At 37.3% G+C, this 27,935-nt stretch overlaps 1 protein-coding gene across 7 annotated transcripts in view; it reads left to right on the top strand.

Moving 5' to 3' along the window:
• Nucleotides 1–1,676: 1,676 nt before the first annotated feature.
• The window catches only part of GREB1 (growth regulating estrogen receptor binding 1), a 94,434-nt gene continuing 68,175 nt past the window's right edge, over nucleotides 1,677–27,935 (top strand). For 2 of the 7 annotated variants that reach the window (XM_083829543.1, XM_083829539.1), the window contains exon 1: nucleotides 1,679–1,916. The gene's annotated coding sequence lies outside the window, so the exon portion shown is untranslated. Of the gene's footprint in view, nucleotides 1,917–3,896; nucleotides 27,724–27,935 lie in introns of those variants that run through there. The other 5 variants (XM_083829541.1, XM_083829537.1, XM_083829542.1 and 2 more) reach the window with 4 other exon arrangements.

Below are 27,935 nucleotides of genomic sequence, written 5' to 3'. Positions count from 1 at the left end.
ATTTGCTGCGCTTTCAAGAGGGAGAGAGGATGTAACACTTGGCTGTGATACAGGTCTTATTGCAGAGGAGAAGGTGGAAGAAGCTGCTTGAACTGTATCATATAATAAGTATATGAGATTTGGCAAGTCTCAATTAAATTTTTTTCTTAAATCATCACTTCTGGGCAAAATGAGATGATTATGAAGGAGTAACTGGACTAGTTCCTTAGTTACTTTCACTTCAGTCATTACACTATCATTCTCAAACTGGATCAAATCTGTATTGGTTGCACTCATTACTTAGCTTGTCCTAGCACTGAATGAAGATGAAGGCTACGTTCTGATTCTTCTCCCATTGATCAAGACTTTTACTAAGGTTGATCAGTAGATTGTTTTGGATGTTGCTGTTGTGCACAGAGTCTCCTTAGAAATTCGCTTTCTTTTATCTGTGAGATGATCCAGGGAATGCAAGCAGTAGTTTCTCTGCCCCATGGACCACTTTATTCTGACCACAGATGGATCATGCCTGCTGTTTGCCATAAGGCCACCAACATTGAAGAAAGGTAAGCTTCAAGAAAGAAGAAAGATAAAGCTTACCTAAGAAAGGTAAAGCTTCAAGATAACTTGCAGTTACTACACTTTCATTGTATTGCCTTAGTCATGCAGTAGTTAGCATGCTGTGTTTTTTTTTGTTTTGTTTTGTTTTTGTTTTTTATGATATCCCGTAAAATAGACATCATGAAGTGCCTAATACATCCTCTTACATCACTAGAGCAAGTCAGGTGCCTCTCAAGGCCTCCAGAGGGAGATCCTGTCCACTTAACTTTTTAAGTTTAACCTTAGCAGGCAAGATCTTTTAGAAGTGTTCAGCATCATCTACCTCTAGTCTCTGTAACAAGCATAAACTCTTCTGAAGGACTGGCTTATTAGGTGTCTGAAATTAGAAAGAAGAACATGCTGGCTAGCTGTAATTTTAGGTGAAGTTTGGACGCCAGGGACTGGTTGCCTGAAGGTGCTTCCAGTCATCATAACTACTGAAAGTGAAAAAAGACCACTTGAATACATTTCATCCAAGCAGAAAAGTCAGAGGGCTTATTACTGTGCTTACCATGCGATTAAAGGCAATTATTTCATAGCTCATAATCTTTAAAGAATGCCACTGGTTATGTTTTCACCATTATTAACTATTGCATCATCAGATTATACTGGTATTTAAGTCTGGCTTTGAAGGGGAAAAGTTTGGAACCTTCTTTTAAAAACCTGTTTATAATAAAGATAAGGAAACAAAGAGCTTAAACAGTGGATTAACTGGATTTGGGAGATAACTAACAATCCAAGGCACTCTTCTTTAATCTGTATAGATTTTAAAAATTAATCTCCAAGTAGCAGGCTTTGGCTACTGTGACTAGATTTCTTACACACACAAATAAACCCCCAAAGTTTCCAGTTTCTCCAGGAGATTTCCTCTTTCCCTTCATATCCTTGGTCTTTGCTGTGCATCTTCTGTTTTATAACTCTATTTTTTTTTCCCCCTAGGGCTGCTGAAATTGTCTGTGCTTTAGACCCTGGAGCCAAATAAGGCACGTCTAGTTGGGAAGATACCATATTCAGTGGGAAGCAGGGGTGAGGATGCATGAGAGAGGAGAGGAAAAGGCAGGGGGGAGGGCGAAGGGTTTGTATTCTTGACCTTAGGTAGCTGGTGCTGAGAGGTAGCGTATTGTGTTGAAGCACAGACAGAAGTAGAGTTTGTGGATGGGAAGGAGGGAGGAGGGAGGAGGAAGCTGGGACAGCGAGGGGGGAGGAGGAGAGAGCAGCATCTCTATCTTTCTTTGCAGACCACGCTGCTAAACAGCCAGGGGAGGCTCATGCTTCCCTAATATCCATCACTGCCTGCTTCCAGCGTGGTCACAGACAGAGCAACAAAGAGGGTCTCAGAGGTAAGATCCTTGCAACTTGCAAAACTGGAGCATCTGCTGACATAAAGAGAAGGAGCAGCAACAATACAGAGAAAAGATTATCAGCACCTGGGAATGCTGAGAGGCAGTTGGGGGGGGGGGGGGGGTGGGTGTAACTGGAAGCCCAGGTCCCCAGAAGGCTCAGGAAGTGTTAGCAGTAGCAGTGAGCAACAAGAATAGAGTAACAGGGGCGCAGACCAGATCCGAGGGGATCAGGATACCAGCTAGCGATATTCAGCAGTGGGTAGTTTGTGTCCCAACTGCCTGTGTAGGAAGAGGAGGAAATATGGTTGGAGAGTCGTGAGAGCAAATAGCCTGTTACCTGAAATATGTGGCTAAATAAGGCTTAACAAAATATATGACAAAATGTGGTTTGTGAGCGAACAAAACATTTCATTAATTTGTGCATGTCAGCAGAAAAGATGTAAATTCAATGCAAAGCTTAAGCCTGCATATTGTTTTGACTTTTTATGTGAAAGTTTTATTTTTTACTTTAGGACTGTATTTCATTTCAGAAATGCACTTAATAGCACCAAGGAGAAACAAACAAATGAAAAAAGAAAACACCTAAATGAAATGTGTATTGTTGAGTCAAACAGAATGTGCTGTTGTATTATTGTAACAAAATACTTGTAATACCAAAGCAAGGTATGCTGTTTGACCTGACAAATTGTCTTTTTTTTTTTTCCATTCAGAAAAAAAAAAAACACGCACACACAAAAACCTATAATTTTGTACTGGCCTGAAATGAAATTTATAATTATGTTTGATCCATCCCCTCAGAGTAAAAAGCAATTTGGATAGATGTCTTTATAAAGTAAACTGTTTATTTTTAGTTGCTGATTCTGGACGCACAGATGAAAGAGGCAGAAATGCTATCATCTGTATATTGGAGAAAATGTTGCTTGCTTTTTCCCCTGTGCTTTGTCTCATTTACTTTGCTTTTTGAGGTATGAGCTACCTTGGTTTTGATCTAATAACTCATAGACCCTTCTGAAAATGATTAACGAGTAATGGCAATAATGTCAGTATTTGTTGCTAAACATATTGAGCCAACTATAAAGAAAATTAACAGTCTTGTATGTCTTATGAATAAGATTCTTAAGGATTTAATGTATTTTTTTCCACTATGAAACACTGAAATCAATCTCCAAAGGTGGACATTCTGGTATTTTTATGCTTAACTGTGTTTACCTCCACTCTAAGTAACCAAAATAGTTCTAGTGAGTTGGTCGATCTGTGGTGTGAGTGAGGAAGTTAGAAGCACCATTGTCTGCTGCCTTAGGGAACTTGGTGATTATGGACATGATTAGGATTTGAATTTTCATGAGCATAAATTTCCTGGCACAAGTGTACATGGGATCAGTATTGGGTTCTGTACTGTTCTACTAAATCATTTTCTGATTTTGCTTAGAGAAGAGAGCCACAAACTTCACAACAGTAGGGCTTTTATTTTACTAGTTTTTACAATTATGTTAATTACCATTTCAGGGTTTACAGTTCCATTATTACTTTTAAACAATAAATAGCAGCCTGACTTTGGTCTTTGTGTGGTGTTGTAGTTGTCAGCCATAGGTTTGAAATTGACTTCATTCCCTAGAAAATCAGGGTTTTTATTAAAAAAAAAAAAAAGGGAAAACAAAAACACTAACCTAAAATAACCTCTTTTCCTGTCAGCCTGCTACTTGCTTACACAACTTTCTGTTTGTTTTCTTTGTTTATTAAATCTATCTTTTGGTTTGCTAGGTAGAGGAATGCCTAGTGTATTTTTGAAACCTCATGTTCTGTCTTGTTCTTGATGTACATACATCTAAGAAAACCTTTAATTTGAGGCCTTGAAAGTGATCTTTTACTTCTTGAGAAAAACTAAACTTACTACATACAAAATTGCTTTACTCCTGGCGGGGGATGGGGTGGGATGGGGTATTTGACTACTGTTGATTTTCTTTGGCTTCTATTTAGGAAATGGAATGTTCTCACTTTGGAAAGGTTTATCTGTGGTATGCGCATAAAAAACAATAACAAAACATCTAACAGTAAGAACCTAACACGAACCTACCACAGCAGGTAAATTTCATTTGAAGCTAATATTCTTTTCCACTTAAACAATAGTTAGCTGTTGTGCTCTTAAGACAACCTTCTATGAAATGTATTGTTCTTGAAGTTTATATGGGCTGGATGCAAAGCTCCCTGAAGTCAGGAAGAGACATTCCAGTGACTTCAAATGGCTTTGGATCAGGCTTGTCACGTGAGATTAGCCTCTGACAGAAGATGTTATAAGCACAGGCACAGAACAGAGAGATTTGGGGATGGAATTTCACTTATGCCCTGATCATCTTTGCTTTGTGAATATTTGTTAGACACAATGTTTTGAAGCAATGTTTCATTTATTTTGTATTACAAATGTCTGTAATGTGTTGTGACCATATAGTTTTACAGAAATTGTCATCTAACTTATGTTTTAGACCTATTGTCTGTTTATGTCTATATTTAATGGCTTCTGTTAAGGGAGTCTGTTGTTGGATATGAGAGTTCAGAATCTCTTAAATGAGTTTTTTTATAACGTCGGTAATGCTACGAATAATATGCACAAAGTTAAGGGAAGAGTTTTCTAATGTGAAATAGCAAATCAAAAACAACAGTTTAAATTCTATTTTTCTTGTTAAAGAACATGTTCTGTATAAGAAACTAACGGCTTCCAAAGTTTCCCTTTCAAATACAACCCGCTGCCCTCCCTCAAAAAAAAGTAGAAGAGATTGCTGTGGCGGTCAGTTTGACATTTGCAGTTGCTCTGCAAATAAGTTTCTCATTTGAATCTTATGCAATTTACAGAGGTTGAAAGTAACCACAAGAAGACCTGTGTAATTTTGTAGAACAAAATAAAACAGAAGCATTTTGTAGCACTCCTTAGGTAGGGCCAAATTTTTATTAGGAAGTTGTAAACTTTCAAAGGTGATCTGTGTCAATAAATGAAAGCCTATCAGACTCCTAAGCACTCTAGTGATGCTAGGCATAATTATCTTTAGGGAAAAATTGCCTTTGGTTCTTATTGATTGTGGCTCTTCTAATGAATACAAAGTCTGCATGGTGAATGATAAGTGATGTGTCACTCCTTTTCCACCCTCACACAAAATAAAGCATTTACTCTCATCTGAGATCAGGCACAACCTTGGGTTTATTTCATGTGAATAAAAGACACCATGAAGGGGCATAAAAGGCCCTTGTAACTAACAGCCACCAAAATATACGCACAAACATCCCTACTTACACAAATATGTGAATGCATTCATGTATTACATACATGCACAGGGAAAGCATTACATATTTGACTTCAGCTGAAATTCTTTGCTTTTTTCCACTTAGACTGTGGTTAGTGATTCAGTCAGCTGCAAGTCTAACTCTTCAAAATGTCTGTTAGACAGACTGTGGAAGGAGATTCTGTTATTTACTAAGGAAATTTAAATATGTCACTTATGCTCATGTCGTAGAGATTTGTTGCTGTCCCTACATAATTACACCTAAGGATTCCGAAGAACTCTAGTTTGATTTTCAGTTTGCCTTAATTTGCCATTATCCATGTGTTGCATTTCATGCTTAAATGTTTATGTGAGGAATAAAGAGAGTTTAAGAAGTAACATGAGCAGTGGTATATTTTTGAGGAAACAGGAAAGGAAAATTGCCATTTAGACATCGTATATCTTAGAAAAAATGCTGTTAAAAGAAATACTGATTGAATACTGCATGAAGAAAATATCCTTTTTTGAGCTAAACAGCATAGCAGTATTTTATGTACTAAAAGCAATCTGTAATGATGTTGGAGGCATGTTTTACATAAATTTGCAGTAAACAGAAATTAAAATTTATCTGTAGAAAGTATATTTACATCACAGTCATAAAAATAATCAGTACTAACAAAGAATTGTCATCAAAGACATAGGTATGAGAATTCATCCTGATGCTTTGCTTATTGACTCTTTTTATGTTAACGCTTGTTGTGTTGTTTTAAATGGTTTCCTGCAAAATGTATCCTTGTATGCCTAGCTCTCTTAGTTTTTAGAGCTCCATAGTAGGAAATTGTGGGGCTAGGTCTTCTGTTTTTATGAAAAGGTTTTTCATAAGGTTTTTCATTTATAGGTTTTTATTTCCGCCACTTTTCTGTCTGAGGATAAACATTTATGTAAAATCAAAATAATGATCTGATCCTGTCTGGTGAAATTTTAGTGTCATGATAAAGTGCTTTGAAATTTGATTATGTTTGAATTATGTTTGCACTTCTGAGAATTATGTTTGCACTTCTATTATGATTTTATTATACAGGTCCTAATCTGTAGGCTATATGTATCAGTTCCAAGAAGACTCAAATGGGTTTATAGACAGATTTAAATCACTGTCACTGCTTCTATCAACTAGATGTTTATTATAGTCTTTTCTGATTTGGAACCACATTTTCACATTTTCTTAATCTCCATGCCTTCCCAGTTTCTCTATGAATTTAAGATTAAATTTGTAAAATAATACCTCATGCACAAACTGGTCAAACAATACACAAAGAACAGTGAATTAAACCATAGCTATTACTGGTGCAATAATTGGGGATGTTACTTGTAATAACAACAATAAAATTATTTTCAGACACAAGAATGATTGTGAAGTTAATGAAAACTTCCAAAGATCATTTCATCCTCATTTGACAGCTGTTTTCATTATTTTCACCCCAGAGGTAATGAAATGGTTGATTTATGATGTAAGTGCATTTGTTTTTAAAGAAAACATTTGTGACTTGCTTGACTGCAATGTGACTCTGGTTAAGTGAGTGAGCCAGATCTCAGTGGTGTTTTGCACAGATGGAACTATAAATGGTTTGTGCCCTAACTGTTCAAAACCCATGCATGAATATGCTGTGGAGATATGCACAGACATATAGATGTTGATTTTGCTCAGTCTTTCCTGCCATCCCTGAAAAAGTCACTCGTCACTCCCTTTAGAGGAAGAAATGCATTTTTTCACTTGCCAGTTCAGACTTACTTTAATAAGTAGTTTTCAGTTTTACCATTTTATTCAGCTGAAAATCTTTTATCAACAGGTGTTTGCTATACACTTCATTATTCCCGCCTTGTTCTCCTATTCTTCCACATTTTTTGTCATTTGTCATCTTTTGTGTAAAGGAGAGCATGGTTCAAACCAGTGGTAATTATGTCTCTGCTGCTCAGAAGGTCCATGAGGCAAAAAGGCCTTAAAAAGAAAAGAGTCATTTGAACTGGTGTCCAGCTCCCCAGCCAAGATACTAGCATTTTACACGTTTATAGCACAGCATTGTAATTTGTCTCCTGCTTTGAAGTGCATCTGATGCTGGCAGGAAAAGCAGGAGGGTAACGTCACTGTAGTTGGTACTCTGCCTCATGGTAAGGTCCCCATTTAGAAGGGGATTTAGACCAAGTGTTTCCTAGGCAGCAGCAATACTCAAATCCCGTGACCCAGCAAGGTGGGGTTATCGTAGAATCATCAAGGTTGGAAAAGACCTCCGACATCATCTGGTCCAACCATCACCCCACTACCAATGTCACCCACTAAACCATGTCCCTAAACACCACGTCCAGCCTTTCCTTGAACACCCCCAGGGACAGTGACTCCATCACCTCCCTGGGCAACACTTTCCAATGTCTAACCACTCTTTCTGAGAAGAAATTTCTCTTAATTTCCAACCTGAACCTTCCCTGGAGCAACTCGAGGCCGTTCCCTCTAGTCCTATCACCAGTTATCTGTGAGAAGAGGCCGACCCCCAGCTCCCCACACCTTCCTTTCAGGCAGCTGTAGACAGCAATGAGGTCTCCCCTGAGCCTTCTCTTCTCCAGGCTAAACAACCCCAGTTCTCTCAGCCGTTCCTCGTAGGACTTGTGCTCCAGGTCCTTCACCAGCTTCATAGCCCTTCTCTGGACATGCTCCAGGGCCTCGATGTCCTTCTTGTAATGAGGGGCCCAAAACTGAACATGGTACTCAAGGTGCGGCCTCACCAGAGCTGAGTACAGGGGGATGATCACCTCCCTGGTCCTGCTGGCTACTCTGTTCCTAATACAAGCTAGGATGCCATTGGGCTTCTTGGCCACCTGGGCACACTGCCGGCTCATGTTCAGGCGAGCATCGACCAACACCCTTAGATCCTTTTCCTCTGCACAGCTTTTGAGCCACTCTGCCCCAAGCCTGTAGCACTGCATGGGGTTGTTGTGACCAAAGTGCAAGACCCAGTTATGAGATACTGACCAGGCCTACTCATGTGAGAAGGTGGCTTAGCAAAAAGTGGTGTACTGTGCACATTCTGTACTTAGAAGAGCATACAAAGACCTGCAAAATTCCCCTTGAATTCTGTGAAGCAAATCTGGGTGCAGAATCAGAGAAATGGTATTTGGAAAGCCCTGGTCTTCCACCAATACTGCAATCCATTCTCTTGGGGCAAGTAGGTATTTGCAATGTGAAATGTGGTTGCGGCTCCCCAAGGAGAAGCTGCCACAGTTGTGATACTGTTGCTGTATTATTGTGGAGTTTGTTGCCTCATATAATCTCAGTATATTAGAAAGTGTTGTATCCTGCCGTTTAAAACTTTGTTTAAAAAGTTGATTTTATGAATAAATTGAAAATTTATTTTGGTCTGACCATGGTTGTCTAGGTCTTGTTCAGATTGAAAAAAGAAGTGGGAAGTATCCATCTTGTAGTAAAGTCAGGCTCAGAATGTTGGGCACAAGGCATAAACTCAAGAAAGATTTTATTGTGTAACTTGGTAAGTCTTCTGTTTTAATTCTTACCACCGAGGTGGATGCTGTGTACTGTCGCTCCAGGCCCAAGATGGGAGTGTACAGTTCTTGACAGCTTTGGACAGCTGAGTTCTGATAATGTACAGAACTACTGGTAAGATCCTTGTGTCTTACTGAGTTTGGTACCAGGCCTCAGAATTCATCAATAAATACTGGGTGTTGTTCAGTACATTCAAATTCCTAGACATTTATCTGTGATGTCAGGAGCATTTGACGACAAGCAGACTCTTTGAAAGTCCATTTCTTTTCATGTAACATATGTGGGAGAGGCACTGTACCTTACGCTTCCTCTCTTACGGAACTCTTTGGAGGAAACCTGGATACAGGAAAGAAGCTATGCAGTAAATAGCTTAGAATCATAGAATCATAGAATATCCTGAGTTGGAAGGGACCCTTAAGGATCATCAAGTCCAACTCTTGATACCGCACAGGTCTACCCAAAAGTTCAGACCATGTGACTAAGTGCACAGTCCAATCTCTTCTTAAATTCAGACAGGCTCGGTGCAGTGACCACTTCCCTGGGGAGCCTGTTCCAGTGTGCAACCACCCTCTCTGTGAAGAACCCCCTCCTGATGTCGAGCCTAAATTTCCCCTGCCTCAGCTTAACCCCGTTCCCGCGGGTCCTGTCACTGGTGTTAATGGAGAAAAGGTCTCCTGCCTCTCGACACCCCCTTACGAGGAAGTTGTAGCTTGTCTTCTTGTTCTTGATTTTGAGAAGTTCGTTCTCAAAAATACTGTTGTTTTTTGTTTGTTTGTTTTTCCTTTATGAACAGAACTTGTCCTGTAAAGTTACTGTATCTTGACCACCTGCGAACAGTCAGCTGTAAATTTCATGGTATTGTAACTTAGAAAAAGCGACCAACCTTTTTCTCCCCGCCTAAAATAGCAATAAAATTAACAAAACCATTAATAAATTAGAACAACTTCAATATTTACAGTATCTTCCATTTGCCTACTCTAGCCCACGAGTGAACATTAGTACTAACATTGCCAAAAAAGTTCACAGGGCCTGGGTTGAATCGTAGACTGTTTCTTTTACAAGCTGTATATGCGTAAACTGGAGCTCACAGTTTAAACAACCAAGGTGTGGCATGGATGTGTGTGTAAGTTACCATGGTTTAGCTGCTTGCTTGATCAGCTGCTATGTCATAGTTACCCATAACTACAACCTTTTGTCTGCGAGGTTTTAATAGAGAAGTAGTAGCGTTACTTTGCACCAAGAATTTACCATACACAACTAAACACAATGGATAACACAATTATTACTTTATTAATCCCACATGGTTTTCGAATGCTATTTCAGTAGGCCTTGTAGCATGAGTGCACTGTGATGTCACATCCTGGTTCGTGTATGACATGCTTCCAGTTCCATGCCAAAAAATGTAGCTCTGCTGAAAACTGCAATACAGTTTTCACAATAATTAAACTGGCTGGGGAAAGAGCATACACAAATAGTTATGTCAGGGCCAAAGATGCACTATAGAGGCCCAAAGACGCTTTGGCCAAACATCAAATGGTGTGAACATGGTCCTTCCAATGACTAGACCTGAACAGTGTAGACACAAGTGGTTCTGCATCCCTTCACTTAAAGGCATCTCTTCCTAGGCCAGGGCTTTTAGCAGTAGAGGTGTAAGGTCACATTGACAGGCCAATCTGGATAGGAAGTAATGCTGTGTACGATGGCAATAAGAAAGCAAAACATTGTGGGTCACTCTATCCCCATTTCAAATTAGCTATATGGCTTCACATAGCCTTTTCACTGCTAGATTGCATTGCTTTGCGTGTAATTTGGTTTCTTTGGCAATGTGTTCACTTTCCAAAGAAAAAAGGCTATCTTGAATTTAAGCTAAGTCTTACTACATGTTAGAGCAATCCAATTACATTTTTTTAAGTGAGGTCTTCATCTCCAGGTAAAGGTCGCCTTAAGTTTTTTTTTTGTTGTTGTTGTTGTTTTCACTCTGTGTTTCTGTGGATCCAGGATGAAGTACATTTTTCTTTTTAAAGTAGGTCTTTGAATATATCCAGTTAGAAATTGCCTACACAGTTGTGTTTGTTGGGTTATGTGATGAAAGTCTGGCAACTTATAACAACACTGACATAATGGAGAAAGATTACTGGCAAGTATACCAAGTAGCAGTATTGGAAAGGAATAATCTATGTGATCTTATATTTTCTACCTACAACAGAATAAAGTGTAACTGCAGCCATAAAATTCACTACACCAAATTCAGGGCCATGTATAAAAACATGCACATGAAAATCTAATGCGTTTTATGAAGGCTTTATTCACACATCCTCTTCCAACTGCAACTGTGCTGGTTAAAAAGGTTACTGCCCCCACTACCTCATTATGGCACTTCTGTCAGAGGTTATCACAGTCGACTCTGCCAGCTGAGCTGCTCATGTGCACAATTCCTAATCTGTTTCTCTTAAAATGAATGGGGGTGATGAAGATCTATGATCTTAACACTTGAATTTTTTTTTGACTAAAGATGGACAGGGCTTGCTCACAGGAGCAACTGAGTGTGTAAAGCTGGCAGGACAATAATTTCTACCAGAGCAGTAATGAGCCTCTATTAAAATTATTGTAATCTTTTCGGGAACACTCCCAGATTTGTCTATGGCCTTATGTGCATTGGATTTGCATCACTGAGTGTTTAGTCTTTTCATGTTGCTATATCTATATAGCCTTAGGCTGGTATATAGCTTGTATGTTTGCATGTTGTTTGTCCTGTCTATGGACAGGATTCAGTTAAAAGAAAATATTTACAGACTTGTACCTCAGTAGAGGGTTTTTTTTTTTTTTAAATATCTTAAATATCTGTTTTATATTCATGCTGGGTCTGCTCTAGGGGCTCTGTACTGATTCAGAATCTTCCATTCCATCTGAAGACATGCAATTTTTTTTTTTGTAAATAATAATTACTTATTTTAAAACAACTGCAAAAATGCTCTGGTTTGGTTCAAAACCCACTGAAACCAATAGGTTCAATTCTAATAACCTTTGCATGGCCACCATCAGAATTTTGTCTGTGCACCTTCTGAATTCTAAAACATTATTATTTTTTTTAACCTTCTACTATTTGCTTGTATTTGCCTTCATTTTTATGGTAGTGATCTAATATAGAAGAGAGTTTCTAAAAGTGGCAAGATTCTTGATAATTCTAATAGCACTCTATTCCTTTTGTGAACTGAATTTTCTTGTTTTAGATAACTAAATTTAAGCAAGTAAATGTTGGTTGAGTTGAGTAGATTGTATTAGGTGATTTAGAACTGTCTTTAAAACAAGCATTGTGAATCCAAGTGTTTGCATTATAAATTATGTATTACTTTATTTTAGAATGTTGACGTGTGCTTTGCATGTTGTGTTATTGCTGATAATGTCATTGACTTAAAAATTGAGAGAAATATTGTCAGTGTAGGAAAAAATTTTATCAACGTCAGTTTGGAAAAAAAAATCAATACAAACCAGCTTACCACTTGGTCACAGATTTTTAAATTAAAGTAAGTTTAGAATAATATAAATTGTGAAATCCATCAAATTTTGTCCCATTCCTGCCAATGTAACTTCATGGCAGGATGACATTTTAGGAATGTGTTGCAAAGATGATTGTCAGATTACAAAAGTGCCTAGAATATATATGTATTGATCATCAATAAGTTATATTTTTAAAGTTATTACTTACATGTGTGTACCTATCTAGAGTGGACAGCAGGATTTCCCATAGTAATCAGGGGGAGAGGGGTGTTTCTCGAGGTGTTTTCCTGGCTGAGCTTGTGCAGAAAATGTTTAAATGGTGCAGGGAATAATGTATTGTGGTGTTAGGATTTTAGGGGACTCCCAGTGTCTTGGCTACATATCGAGCACTTTTATTTGATCATTTTGTTCAATTTTAGTTCCTCAGAAAGAGGAAAAATTCAACTGCTTGATTAAAAGTACTGACAATCATCTCAGATTGTTTTGTGGAAAATTTTTCTCTAAAAATTTTGGAAGGCATTGGGAAAATGATACGCTTATCAATCACACCATTTAGGGAGGAAAATATTTTGAAAGCCATTAAAATGATATTTTTTTTCTGAAAATATAAACAAAAAAATACAAATCGATATCAATCCCTAAGGTATGCACAGAATTTAAAATGTGTGCATTTTTTAGTGAAGTTACATTAGCAAGCTCATATATCTGTCTGTTAAAAGTGGACTTTTGTATAATAGTGAGTAGGTAGAAATACTGTGGGTGTGAGTGTACAGTGAGGTGTCATCAAAAAACTTTAGATGGAATGGCTTGTGAAATAAAGTAGGTGTTTGAGAGTGGTTTCCAAATCAGAAAATTGAAGCAATTTTTTCTTGTTGGCATTTTCATTCCCCGGTTTTTGTAAAATCTTCCTAGCGTCCCCACTGGTACATTAGGACACAAAGCAATTATGAAAAGCAAAAGAAATTCTGAGTTTCTTGGCTAAATTTGGAAAGATTTTTTGACATGGCTGACCATCCTTCGAATAAGATCTTTGTGTCAGGGTGCAGAGGTCAGGGTATAGAAACCTTGGGATATCAAAAGGTGGTGAGAAGAATGGCTGGGATTTCCAGCAGTCGAAGAGTGCTCTTTTGTCTCTGGTGGTCAGTTGTCGAGGATGATGCCTGTGGACATCAAAGAAATGTCTAAACAGTGTTATCTAGGCCCGTCCTTTGCCCCCTGCCATGTAATGGGCCTCTTTTCAGGAAAACATTGGGAAAGCTGAGAAAGCGAGTTGTCCTATGCTACTGCTATTAATTCAGCAAGAAAGCAGATCAATAACATTTGCAGCAACCAGTAAAACAATCTGTTAGTTTTAAAAAGTGCAGATTAGTCAAGCCTATAAATTATATATTGCACATCCAAGATTTGATTTTAATGTGTGTTTTTTTCTTTTCATACTCAACGTGCTGTGAGACCATATTCCTTTAAGAATTCAATTTCTGCTTGCTTTGGCATATTATGGAGAACTGTTCTGAGAAAACAGACAAACAAAAATAGTCATAAATGAACTGATATTTTGTGCAATATGTGCTTAAAAATTGACTTTGATGCCTGGAAGAGTGATGCCATCATTTTCAAGAAGGATGTGCTTTCCTCATCAATGAATGAAAGTTACAGTACCAAAGCAAAGCCTGCACCTAATATTTTTCAGCTCCTGTATTGCCTGCTATTGAAGGAATAACAGCTGTTTGCTGTTCGTTTGTGCTGAATTCAAGACAAAAATATATTCTGAAAATGTTATGAGGAAGAAAAAAAGTCTATTATGAATATTTTCTATTTTGCCCATGTGCAAAAGCAAACCGCATTTTTCTTTGTTCTTTTTTACATTTCTTTTTAAAGGTTGGAACTCTTTAAAACCCCACTTTTGCAAAGAGATACTGGCTACTGCAGGGTTTAGTGGTGAAAAACCAGGGCAATAATCTGGGGCCTGAGCCATGTGAGAACTCGTTAGACTAAGGGAGGTAGCAACAGAGGGGAAGTCAGACTAGAAATGAACCTGTACTTCTGATTCCTGTGAATCTAACTCTGGATTATTTTTTTTTGATTCAAATGAAATGATAGTGCCTATGTCATTATGTAATGCTACTGTCATTCTTGAACTTAGTAGAACAATGTAAAAAGATGAGTCTTGGCAGGTCTGAGGGCTAACACACTAGCATTTCTGGTTATGGATCAGTCTCTAGGAATGTTTAATAAAAACAGCTTTAAGGATTCGTTGCTGCCCACATTTTGCTAATAGCATATTATTAATTAGAATATACTTTAAATCTTTATTAATAAATTAGGCCAATATACAGAATTGCATTATTGTCTTAAGAAGACTATGTGATCTCAATATCAGGAACTCAAGCCAAATGGCAATGTAGATATTAAAAATGAAACAAATCTATGGTTGAATCAATGACACTTTCTTAAAAAAAAAAAAAATGGAGCTGGGATTTGTCAGCAAATAGTTGTGTAACATCTTTAAATATAGCTAAAAATGTAAGTGCAACATGTTTTCAAAAGTCTGAAATTAAACTGTTTAATGAGAATGTGTTTCTGTACTGTATTTAATTCTAATGTAAATTAGGTTTACAGACAAAACTTTGATAAAAATGAATGAGTTAACTTTAGCTAGAAGAACGTGTGAAATATCACTGTTGCAGGTTAGAGAGCTAAACTTGAAACAATGGTAGGTAACATATGTACTGAGATAATCATTATTTATTTGGACGGATACTGCACTTGAAAACTGTTATTTTGGGCTACTAGATGATTCACCATTACTTACTTTCCCATATCCTCATCTAGTAAAGAAGATAAAGAGCTAGATATTTTGCTAGCATGCCTCAGTGATTGCAGGGAGGCTAGATGTTTGTATTCATCTGCATCACTGCAGTGAGAGTTCAAAGTCCTTCTCACTTCCAAATGTGGATCTTGAACATTGATACTGCAGTCTATAGATAATATATTTTATAATTTAATGTATAATATAATATTACTTTTAGAAAAACACGGAGAATAAAACATTGCATCTCCTATACTATTTTATCCTTTTTATTACTACACCTGCACTATTTTTCTGATCAGACTTATATCCTGATTTTGCAAATATCTCTGTCCCTAACTTTATTATAGTATAATATATATATATAAAAATATATATATTAAAATATATTTCACCATGTGAAACTGTTTGTGAGGAGAATGGGCATAGCTTTAAGAAACACATTGCTGAGTGGTCGGAGTGGCACGTCACGCTCCAAGGTGCTGTGCGTAACTAAAGGCAAGACTTAAACCACAGGTTGGACAATCCACACACAGAAAATCAGGAGTTGATGTACAAAAATTACTGCTTTAAAGAAGGCAGATACTCAACTTGCTTCTAAATAAATTTATTTATTTAGTCTATGTAGTTTAAAGGTAAACAGAATGACTTCTCCTCTCATGGTTGCATGAGTATATATGTACAGCCACTATAAAACCAGTATAGTGCCTCTGGGTCTGCAACACAGTCTCAAAGTGCAGCTTTCTTAATTTTTCATAGCAGTGATAATTTTAAAGCCTCATCACGTGTGTCAGTAGTTGTTCCATTGCTGAATATTTCAGTTCTTGGAAAGGAAAAGTAGGTGGAAGTGGAGTATGTATATCATTTTTGGGAAGGGCATATAGAGAGAGCAGGTTTAAAATGATAGTGAGTAGAAAATTAATTGGAGAAAGTAGAATGAAGGGAAAACTGTGACTAGGATGCACATGGACTTGAAGACAGAGTCTATAGTGCTAAATAAAGCAGTGCACATGGTGAGTTTGAACACTGGATATGGAGCGATTCCATGGTTTTGGCCATGGTTTTGTGGTTAGAAGTCTTCTAGACAGTGCCTGGGCACACTGGGACTGTTCCCAGCAGGCAGAAGGGACAAGACCATCCTGGCCTCACATACTGTGCCAGCAGGCTTTTCCCACTAAAACAGTTCTGCAGCCCTTCAGTTTCATGTTGTGAAAGCATCATGATGATGAGTTGCAACACCACACTGGCATTAATTAAAAATATAATCTCAAACCACTTTCAAAGATTATATCCTCAGAGCCATAGGGCACTATGTGCATCCCAGAAATGTAGTGTGGGCATACCACAGAACGACCTGTGACCTTGTTTTCTTTTGCAGTATAGACATTGCAAAGTAACCGCATTCCCTGTTTGGATGTAGCTGGTAAGTAGGTGGGCTTGCTGTGAAACTGATTCCTCTCGCCCGAGTGGGAGTGCCTGCCATATTGAGCAGCAGTCATATTGATGAGCTTCATCTGTATGGGTCTTCCAATAAACTCACTTCTATAGAGTTTACCACTAAGGACAGTAGCATGTGACAAATAGAGAAGAAGTGGCTAATGGCAATAACTAAAAGTTATATCACCACATCAGGGGTGTGTTTTGTCTTTGTCTTTTGTGCAAAATTCTTATGAGGTAATGAAACTAGAGTGATGAATGTCAACTGATAAAGCAAAAGACTACATAAACAAGTGTCATGTTATTGACTGATGGCCTTGGCCCCAGGACACGTTAGAGTGTGTGTGTTGATATGTGTGTGTATGCACAGGTGGTACCTACCCACCTGATGCACATTTATCCATCACTGGGATACAGCTATTGCTTTTAAAGAGCTTCTTAGTGGAATACTGGGACACTGTTGTCTGAAACACTTAAACAAGTGATAAACAGATTTTTTTTTTTCAAAGGGTTAAAAGTGTCAAAGTTGCTTATAAAGTAAAAATCTATTCAATAAGAAAAAAATGTATAAAGCTCTAGTTTGGTAAAGAATACGCACCTTAATGGGATGATGCTATTCATGCAGTATATAGACTGTTAATTGAATGGATAAGGTGATTAGGAAAAGATAATAATATACTATTTCTAAGTCTATAATGCATGGATTTAGCAGCACTGACAGAAGTTAGCAGTCACAGAACCACAGAATTGTTTGGGTTGAAAAGAACCTTAAAGATCATGTAATTCCAACCCCCACAGTCAGAGTGTTGGAAGGAAAGGAAGGACTTCCATAACATAAATAAGTTGTGTAACTTGCTGACAAATTATGTCAAGTCAAGAGCAGGAGGAGGTTCAGAAAGGAATCAGACACATTCATGGCAAAAACATCTGTGAATACCAATTAACCATCAAGATGTGGCTATAACCTCCATTTCAGGTCAAGTGACTCCCAAAACTGGGAGACTCTGGGTGAAGGAGCATGCTATACAGCCTTTCCTTCTTAAGCTCCTTCCTGAAAGCTACCTGAGGCCACAGCTGGAAGCAGGATGGTGAGGTTGATGGACCTTTTATCTGATAAAACTCTGGTGTTTGTGTTCAATGTTTTAAGTGAGCAGCAGTATGTTAGTCGGGTAGGTCTGCAATTGTGTAAACCAGTTATTCCTTCCTTTTCTTCATAGCTTTTGTCACAGGAGAAAAAGAAGAAAGGTAATATTTCTGTCTGAAAGTGACCTGGGCTCTTTGCAGGATTGACTCATGCACTTCTTTAGCCAGAGATCATATTCCTCGGTCTTAGACAGCTTGTAGGCAAGCAACAGTTATGACAGTTATTCCTCAGTACTTATGGAAATGTTTCCCCACAGAGGATAAATTCTGTAGAATGCTTTATACGTGATTCATCCCATATTCTATCATAGAGCTATTGTTTGGGTACGTTTGATGTAATGTTTTCTTTATTCTTCAAAAGTTATGTTTTATTGTGGTGCTGCTTCCTGAAAGTGATGTAATAGTGTTTACAAAATAGACAGTACTTTGGCAAGGCATTTTCAAGCAAATTTTTCACTACATTTCAATGAGTAGAATTATCCTTATTTTACAGTGAGACATCATATGTAGGATTAGAAGACAAAAGCTGAGATCATAACATTTATGCATTAGGATGTGTTATAACAAACTAGGATAATCTTAAGCCTCCCAAAATCAGACGTACTGAACAAAGACATGGGAACAAGTTGCCCTATGGTGGGCAGGTAAAGCAACCTGCTCAGAATCAAATTAAAATGTAATTTTCAAAGTTTGAATTAGAAGTCTAAACTTCTTGCCTTCTAATCTTGTGCTACCATTTCTGAATGCATCTTCCTCCTCCTTTCAAATTATACTATAATGCTAAGCTATATTTTTCTGAAAGAGCTTTTATCAAATGTCTAGGAAAAAGACTGGCCTTTGTAAGAATTTTTTACTGCTATTGGACATGTGTATGTGTAAAGTATCCTTGATGCATAATTACAGGGAAATGGAAGCTGGCAGATGTAAGAGAGTCACCCCTTTAAGCAAAGAATTTTGCTCTTACACAAATTACAGGATAAATGGATGCTTGCAGATATGAAGAGTAAGCCCTTAAAGGCAAGAATTTTACTGCTACATAAAAGCTTGTTCCTAACATGTCAATTGGTACAATATGTCCAGTTGTGGTGCTTCAGAAATACCATTTTGTACTGTTCATGCTGTCTGTTAAGAGTGCTATTCCATTCTTTCATCTAGTCACATTAACTCTGTTCTTTTAAATCTTTCTTGATCATGAGAGACTGTTCTCTGCTACAGGGACGAAGTACATTGGGTAATATTAAAATGTGAAAGCAATGCCCAGTTTATTTAAAAAAAATATGAAGATCTATCAACTAACTGAAGTAATGGGGCTAACAATAATATACATGAGATAGTGTCTTGAATTTTATACTGGAAGATACAGTAAGCTATCAATCCTTATGCACTGTTGATGTGTCAGTCATGATTTTGTTAGACTTTTAGCAAAGGTGCCTGTGTCACCTTTTTTTCTGTGCTGAAGAATCTCAGCCAACTAGATAGTCCTGAAGCCTGTTAACTCCTTTGGTGTTCATTCTTGTATTTTATTGAACCTTTTCAAGTTCTACAATGTCCTTTTTGACAAACTGGACCCAAAGTGCACACAGTGCAACCCAGTGCAAGCAGATTGTGGATTTATCCAGTGGCATAAGAACATTTTCTGTTTTGGTCTCAGCTTTTTTCCTCTAAAATCTTAAAATCTGATTCACACTTTTATATTTGCTCATGAAAACAAAAAGAAAAAATCAAATGTAATGTTAGAATTTACTAATAAGGTCACTTAATATACTACTGAGGTTGCTTTTCTCAACCAAGGTATTGATGTTCTAGGTCATTTCTTACTACAGGAGTATATTGGTAAAATAATTTCAAATACAAATAAATCATTCTTGAAAGCAATTTTCTTTGATGACTATAATTACAAATTTAAATGCCATAATCATTAGGATTATACAATGCACATTGAGAGAGTGAGAAGGTATGTAATTATCATTATGTAGTAAATAACTGGCATTGTGCTATCTTGAGGTTTTTATGGTAGAAGATAATTACTACTTGCAATTCGTATTGCTTTTGGTATAGATCTATTTTTCTGGGTTGCCTTTCCTATTAATACTTTTGGTATTTGTGTTGTATAACTTGCTATAATGATTTCCTTTCCAACCAGAATAAGACAAAATGTCAAATAAGGCATAATGTCATAATGACAGTGTTATTTGTCTTCAGCTACAGCTTCTTTTCTGTATCATGAGGTTAAAAAAATTTTTGCTTTCAACAAAATGTCAGAAATCATGCATCTGTCAAATTCATTTCTAATTTTTTGAAGAGTTCTTTATCATCATGGCAGATGACTTCAGAACTGTTTTTTGAAAAATTCTGAGGATGAAAGAGCAAACATTATACTTAATCATGTCATTTTTATAATAAATAGCTGCTTTTTTAAGTTTTGATTTTTTTTTTTCAGAAGTCAACAGCATCATATATACTTGTTACTCTATTTCAGCATCAAATTTTGGATGTGCAGAATGTTAAGCTAGAATAGACTTTGTAGGACCTCTGTCTTTACAGCCTTACACTCACTATTTTGTTAAAAGCTAAGTTTTGAGGCCTTTAGAAACTGCACTAAAATCTATGCGATGAAAACATAATTAAAGTATTTTCACTTTGTTCATACTATGTGTACAACTGATAATTTTTATGTACTCAGCTGGAAAGCACATTGACGTTAATATGTGAGAAAAATATGCAAAGGTTATTCCTTTATAATTTTTGCTGATTGAAAGAACTTGTCAATTGACTGTGGTCAATTGTTTAAATGGCCGTGGTTTAAATTAGGTATAATAAAACCTACAGTAATGTTGAATTGATTCTCAAGAAGAGAATATGAGAAAAAGGATCTAAAGTTTGCAAAATAGTGTCCATTACTTCTCTAATTTTAATTTTTAGACAACGACAAAACAGGCAGCTTGATTCTCAGTCTGCTAATACCATTTTATGCTATTTGCAAACACCAGACCTGTTCTATTTAAAAAAAAAAAAAAAAAGATAGAAAAATCCCTCTATCCAAGCAGTTGTACTGTCAGCTACAGAATTTTAATAAGCATTGATGTAGGTTCTCTAAAACCGTTTCATCCAACATGAAATTTAAAATAAATATGGAATCCTTTATACCTGTCTTCTAGCTCTTTCTTTTTTACCAGTTATGTAAGACTGATGATTTTTGTGTCATGTACTGTTATCCTGTCTCTAGGGAGAGGGAAGAAGATATTTCAGCAGGGCTGGAGATGGCATGCTGAGCTGAAATGCAGTTAATTTTTTTTTTATTTTTATTTTTTTAGCACCAACAGGTGGGTCTCCAACTGCTAGAATTTACCCTGCAAAAGAGTTCTGAGTAAATAATTTTCTTAACCTTTCTGAACTCACCTGTGAAAATATTTGCATTTGGACTTCATTCTGTTGGGTGCTATTCTGCTGTGCATTTCCAGGCATTACCAAAGGCAGCTAGTGTTGGGATTGTCCATAAGGAGATCATGGATGCTGAGAGGGTCAGCATTTGTATTGTCTGATGTATATCCTGTTTCTTGCGTTAGAACTTGCTCCGCTTTACAGGTGCAAATGGAAGCCAATTTAGCTGCTTACCAACCTTTCTTGGATGAAAACAAGGGTTTGTTTCTTAGTTGCTTGACATTGACATTTTTAATAGAGTCTTAGAGTAATTTTCAAAGGAGTAGTGTTCAAGGAGTCTATTGTTATCTTTCTTGTCTGCTTGGGTGTCTAAAACCTACAGTGAGCTCATGATTGCAGTATTTCAGCATCTTTGAATTTAAGGCCTGCTCATTTTTCTTGCACAGGTAACTCCTCATTAGCCAAGATAAGGTGGAGCCTTGAACATCTGGGTGAAATTAATATGGAGACTGCAATGCTGACTAACATAGTGTAGTATCAACTAGAATACTTATGTATTGACACTCAGTTCAGCAGGACCTAGCTGTATAACACCCAGTAGAAGAGTACACCTGGAAGACTACGGTCTAGCTGGGTTTACACGGCATGTACATAAGCTAATAGGTTGTATGAGACTTAAGCTGCCTTTGCTTGGAGTGATGTTGAGGGCCACTGGCACAGGCAACATCCAAAGCAGATAAGACTTGCATGGATATTTGAGAGTTGCTAATTTTTTTGACATTGTGTTTTGTATTGTTTCAACATTGCATTGTTCCAGTACTGTTAATATTTGCAGACGTTTTTTTCAGCGTAAAAAGATGCAGGATTGATTCATCTGTCTGCTAATGGAACCATGGTGACTGATAACAATGAGAGCTTCAAAACCAGATGAATAAGATGCTGGCTATGTAACTAACCAAATACATTATAAAGGAGAACCTTTTCTTAAATTTCTATAACACTTTTAGAAAATCTGATATGATGATGAATTTTCATTGGAACGTACAATGTTTTAATGAATGAAAATCAATGGAAGTTCTTGTTGAGATCTGAGAACACTCATAAAACATTTAAAAAACGTCAGTTTTGACACAAACTGTTTGACATAACTGTTGATTACACTGGGTTTTGATCTCTCCTGATATTGTAAATCAGTTAAGAAACTCCAGAGGAAGAAGACAGGAGAAGAGAAAGCTGTATGCTTTATTTTTCCTCAGCTATGGCTTACAACAATTTAGAAGCTGCAGGGAACTTCTGGTACCATTTACCTTAACAAGGAAAAAACCACTTTCTATCAGAAAATATATTTCACAGGTTGTTTCTACATGGCCCTGTCTTTGGGTATTCCAAATGGAATTATAGAAAACTGAAAGATTAACTCCTCCACACCATCCAAAGGTCACACATCTAATAGGAGTTTAAAATAAATAGCTAAATATTTATTAAGATGCAAGAACAGATGATGATCCAGTACGAAGACGTATTGCAGGAGAACTACATTCAAATCTGAGCTTTGCCACTGTTCTTATGTGACTTTGAAATATTTGAACTCTGTCTCTTAAAAGTATTTAGATAAAATTACCTGTCATGGACTTCAGTTGTAACTAGGGACTCAGATGCTCATGGGATCTATGCAAAGATCACTTCAGCCTTGTCATTTCCCACCAGTAAAATGGAGAAAGAGCATAACTTTGCTTTCCTGCAGTTTTCCAAGTGAAACTATGAGCTTGTAAACATTTAGCTGTTTAGGAATTACAGTACATAGACCATGAAAGAAAAAACGGAGATTCTAGTACTTCTAAAAACTAAGAAGGAACAGTTTTTATTTAAGTGAGACTGATTTTTTTACTATTTTGAACGTTATCAATTGATGCATCTAAAATGCACCACTAAGCTCTTTTGTATCAGTTTTTAGTGCGAGTGACCAGATGAGAGAGTTAAGAAAGATATATCTAAAACCAAGGTAAACAAGGGAGATTAAAATACTAATGATTTCTAGTAATTAAAATAAATTGTTCAGATAGCAAGTTGTGCTGTAGTACTGTACATTTGTTTTGATTAGAAACAGAAATCTGTATTTCTTTCCAAGTCGTTAAGTATGAGAAAAACATTCCTTGGCACTTGCATAGACATACCTTCCTAAGGGTACGTGAGGATTGGGAGCATACATAAATGGCAGATTGGGAAGTAGGTACAAAACATGGAGATGAAAATGGAAAATGCATAAGCATCTGTCATAGTTTGTAATCGTTTGCAGGGGAATAGCACCATCAGTCTTTGAATTTAAAGATAGGTGGTGAGTTAACACAAGTGTATCAAAGTGCGCACAGAGCACAAGATTTGTGCAATCAGTTTTGCTTTGCGTCCCCAACAGAATGTGTTGTGCCTGTTCCCCAGCGGTAAGACGGTGCCGCATCTTGTCTCCTGACCCAATGTACTGTACAGAGTCCTGCATCGCATGGCGTGGCGTGTCAAGTCTTACACACTGAGACCGAGGAAAGTTGAGAGTTGTCAAGAGGTGTTTTTCTGAGCACTTGGATGTTTCTCAGCCTGGAGGTTCTAAGTTTTTTATCCCAGTATGAAGGAACACTCTTAAGGAAGCGTTTTGAACAGTTAGACCTGCTAATAGCTACAGAAGCATCAGTCAGGCTGTAGCTTTTAAGCTTTTAAAAAATGGTCTTTGAGCATTCATTTAAGATTTTTACACAGGTACAGCATGACTGAACAAGTGGCTGGTGCTTTTGTGCAGTGCATGAATCAGAACGAAATGTGAGTGAGATACGACAGTAGCAAGAGTTTCTTTTATGGTTGAGAGTGGAGAGGAAACAGTTGTGACATTCTGAAATGTTCCTGTTGTGCACTGAGAAAACCAGGGCTTTTTTCGGGTGTAGGTTGTGCCAGTTGTAAAACAATGTGTCAGATTAATAATGCATCTTATTGAGAAGGAATGGGAGGTTTGGTGAGGCATGATTCATCCTCGTCTGGTGCAGTAATTAAGTCTGTTGCTTGCCTTGAGGTCAGTGTGACCCTGTTTATTTTAATTTTTCAGTCCTGAAGTTCTGTGCCGTGGGTGTTTAAGGAGGAATTAGCAAGAGATAGAAATTTATTGGTTTCTGTAGTTTTTGGCAAGTGTGTGTTTCCTTTCATTATTTTCATTTTCTCTTCTCATTCATTATTGAAGCACTTAGCTGTTTTATAAAACTGACTGACCATTTATTTCACTCTTTAATAACATTTCTTTTTTTGGAGATATTAAAAACATACACCATCATGCTTGGGACCCTTGTCAATTCAGTGATAGGAAGAACAAAAGTATTTGTATGACTTTAAACACAAAGCAATATTTAATAAGTATTCTAGGTTCTTTTAATACATTTTCATATGAAAATATTCCAGATATCCTGCTACTTCTTAAGAAGCAGTTCACAACACTTGCTTCCTCAGTTTCCTTCACATTTGTAAGTATCTCACAATAGCAGCCCATAAATTATTTTGCAGTTCTCCTTAAGACTCTTTTTTTTTTCCTGTTTGTTTTGTTTTTGTTTTTAATATCTACAAAAACTGAAGAGGAGTCTCTACAAAAACTGATAAGTAATCTCTTGACATGCTTTTTCTGGCAGCACTGTTGGAATAGCTCACAACATTGAGTATAACTGTTCTCCGTGCATTAGAAAATTGATATTATCCCCAGTATATACTCAAATAGTGGAAGGACATAAGGGTTACAGAACAAGCACCTAAATAAATACATAAATAAAAAGCAGGCAAAAGGACTTAGAAAACTTTATACAGAATGCCCCAAACTGAAATGCTCAGAGCCCTGATCAGCTGTAGCAACCCCAAGTGAACCCATGCCACCTTTTAGGACAGACAGCTGCCCAGGACGATATAGCCCGTGGGCCATACTGTGCAGTGGCTCTTACCCACATGGCTCAGGGTAGCATTTTTCAGAATGGGCTGACAGCTTCTGTTGCACCCTTCACCTGACTTTTGTGCCTCTGAGACAGTTTTTGCACGTGTGGTGGGAAGGGTGCTTCAGTTCAGACGACCAAACTACTGTGGAGAGTGCTTTACAAGAACGGATTGTTTAACACACCGGAGGGAAGGGATGCCATCCAGACAGACCTTGGTAGGTTTGAGAGGTGGGCCCTGCAAACCTCATGAAGTTCAACAAGGCCAAGTGCAAAGGCCTGCACCTGGATCAGGGCACCCCTAGGTTTTATATATAAGATCTTGTATACATAACCTACATGCTTATCACCCATTCTTGGCATTCCTGCGCCGGCTACTAATCAAACACAATAGGCCCTTCTGTGCTTTCTTGCCCTTCCTATTTCTGTTCTGGAACTTCTGCTCCATGCCTATACCCAGAGCAGACAGCTTCTTTCACATTCTCCATTCCATCACTGAACATCAGGTTAACTTCTTTTCCTTCTACACCTACCCTCTATTGATATTCTTTGAATAGTGTGGTGCTTCCAACCCCAGTGGAAAGCTAGAGATAGGCACTGAAACATCCTAGCCTTCATTCTAGACAGCACCCTATGCAGCATCCTAGAGAAATTTGTTTCGTGAATGCACTACAGTTATGGAGCAAGAATGCCTGGCTGGCATTAATCAAGTTATACCTCTTTAAAATGTGTATTTTATGGCTTGTGTTATTGTTGACCTGATTAAAAGTGACTCTTCCAAAAATCCCATGCATTCACACACACACACACACACACATATTTCTTTCAGTGTTTGTTTTCCATTTGGATTCCTCTAAACTTTATGTGCCAATAAAGTCTTTTAAGTGTCATCTGGTGAGGTTAGTATGTCTAAGGCACACAACTGTGCAGTGCTAAAGGAAACCAGGCAGTGATTTCTGTGTTCCCCATCCAAACGATTTTGTATCCTAATTGAAAAATTGACGTAACAGGTCTCCCATACTTGGCACTAAGAGCATCCAGTTCTCTTGCATGTGACAGAATAATGTGCTGGTCCCTCTCCCAGAGTATTACTTACTGCTTCCTGTACCGTTTCTTTTTCACATCATTTCATACAGTGCTTGGATCTAGGCTTTAAATATAGGGTATATAACTTTAATTTCCCAAATAATCAGTGAATGCTTCCCATTATAATTTAAAATTAATGTGAAAAATGTTTTGAATGAAAACAGTAAATCTCCTGAGTCTCCAAGTGATTTTTCATCAGGCTTTAAAATTCAGATTTTTATTCCCTCAGAAAAGGCTCAGAGGGTGAAGTTTTGCAATTTAAAAATGTTACTTAAAACAATTTCAGTTGTCTCTGGAGAGAAAGTTTCTGCTCTCACCAGCATCCCTAACCATTTGTTTCTTTTGCATTTATTAATGGTTGTATACTTCATGCATAGCTAGATGAGGGGTCTGATCTAGCTAAACATAACCTTGCAAAAATGGCAAGTTTTCAAGCATATCAGCTCAAATCTATGCCACTGAACAACAACAGAGGGGGAATATATGGTCGAGAGTGGGAGACGTTGCTTTTCAGCTGTAACTGGAGTTCAGAGGAGCTTGAGCCAGTCATGAAACTGCACCCTGAGAGTAAAGCTATATGCAAGCTGAAAGGAAAAAGAAATACTCACTTCTCGTTGCTCGGTGCATCAAATGTACAAAGGCTATATAGAACCTTAATTCCATTGAACACGTAAGTAAGGGTTTAATTTTACTAACTTCATTGTTATTTAACTGAGTTTAAAATCAAGCACATACCTGAATGGTTCCTGGCCTAGAAGAGCCATAGAAAAAGAAAATTAATTTTTCAGAATTGCTTTCATCTTTCGGAGGGATATGCTACAATTTGTGACATAAGGAAATGTTTCGTAAGTCTACCCGAAATACACTTTCTAAGTACATGTAGTCTAGATGTGTATTTAAGAGATGTATCATTTGTTTAAATACAATAGCTGTTTCTTTGTGTATCCAGCAGTATATTGAACATGATCTCTCAAATATTGTTTTATTTCATATCCTTTTATTCAAGAAGATAGAGGCAGAGTACCAACACAAGGATAATGTTGATACGTATGTAATCTCTTTTCTGTTAATTTTATCCTCTGTTAGCAAAATGAAGTACCCATAATATACACCTATACATGCTTTCTTTAGTGGTTTTGTTATCAGAATAATGCAAAGGGCTCCCCTATTTCTTTCAAAAAAGCTACCCATAGTCCTTCCAAACCCTGTAACAAAACTGTTGACGTTAATAATGCTTCAAACCGACAGATTGATATGTGCCTGCCCAGGAGCACCATGACCCAGCACAGCACTTCTGTATTAATAAGACACAAAGTCAGGCCATTTATCATTTAGTATAGCCAGCACACAAATTAGAGGACAGCTTGCCAGGTTATATTGTGGTCTCATTACTTTGTTTTTGCTGTAGCTGCAGAATAGATAGCTTTGAAACCTTCCTGTGTTCTACTGTGCCAGGAGAGTGTTCGTGTCATGGCGACCTGACTGAGTTGTTCAGTTGCGTACAGTGCTGACTCAGGAGCCTTAAGTGTCCTAACCAATTCTTCAAGCAGCAGCCTCTTCTAAATCAAAAGGAGGAAAATATCATAAAGATATAATCGCTGGCAGTTGCAGCGGGTGTAAGATGTTCAGCAGATTTCAGAATATGAAATTTTGGGAGTAACTTACTGGATGTAATTGAGGAGCACATGCTTTCATTACGGTACAGTATACTTTTTATTACATAGCTGGTATTGCCATGCTGAAAAATACTGTTACTGTTTAATGAAAACATTAACATAAGATAGATATGCTAATGTTAGATTCTCACACTGCCTTATATTGGTGACTGTTCAAATGCTGGTGCTGAGAGGAATTTTTAACAGATGATATATTTTAAGTACATGCATTTGTCTACATTTTGTGTCCCTCCTG

The sequence above is a fragment of the Anser anser genome (assembly GCF_964211835.1).
Source record: "Anser anser genome assembly, chromosome: 3".
Classification (NCBI taxonomy): Eukaryota; Metazoa; Chordata; class Aves; order Anseriformes; family Anatidae; genus Anser; species Anser anser.
This window is presented reverse-complemented; position numbering and strand designations above follow the sequence as displayed.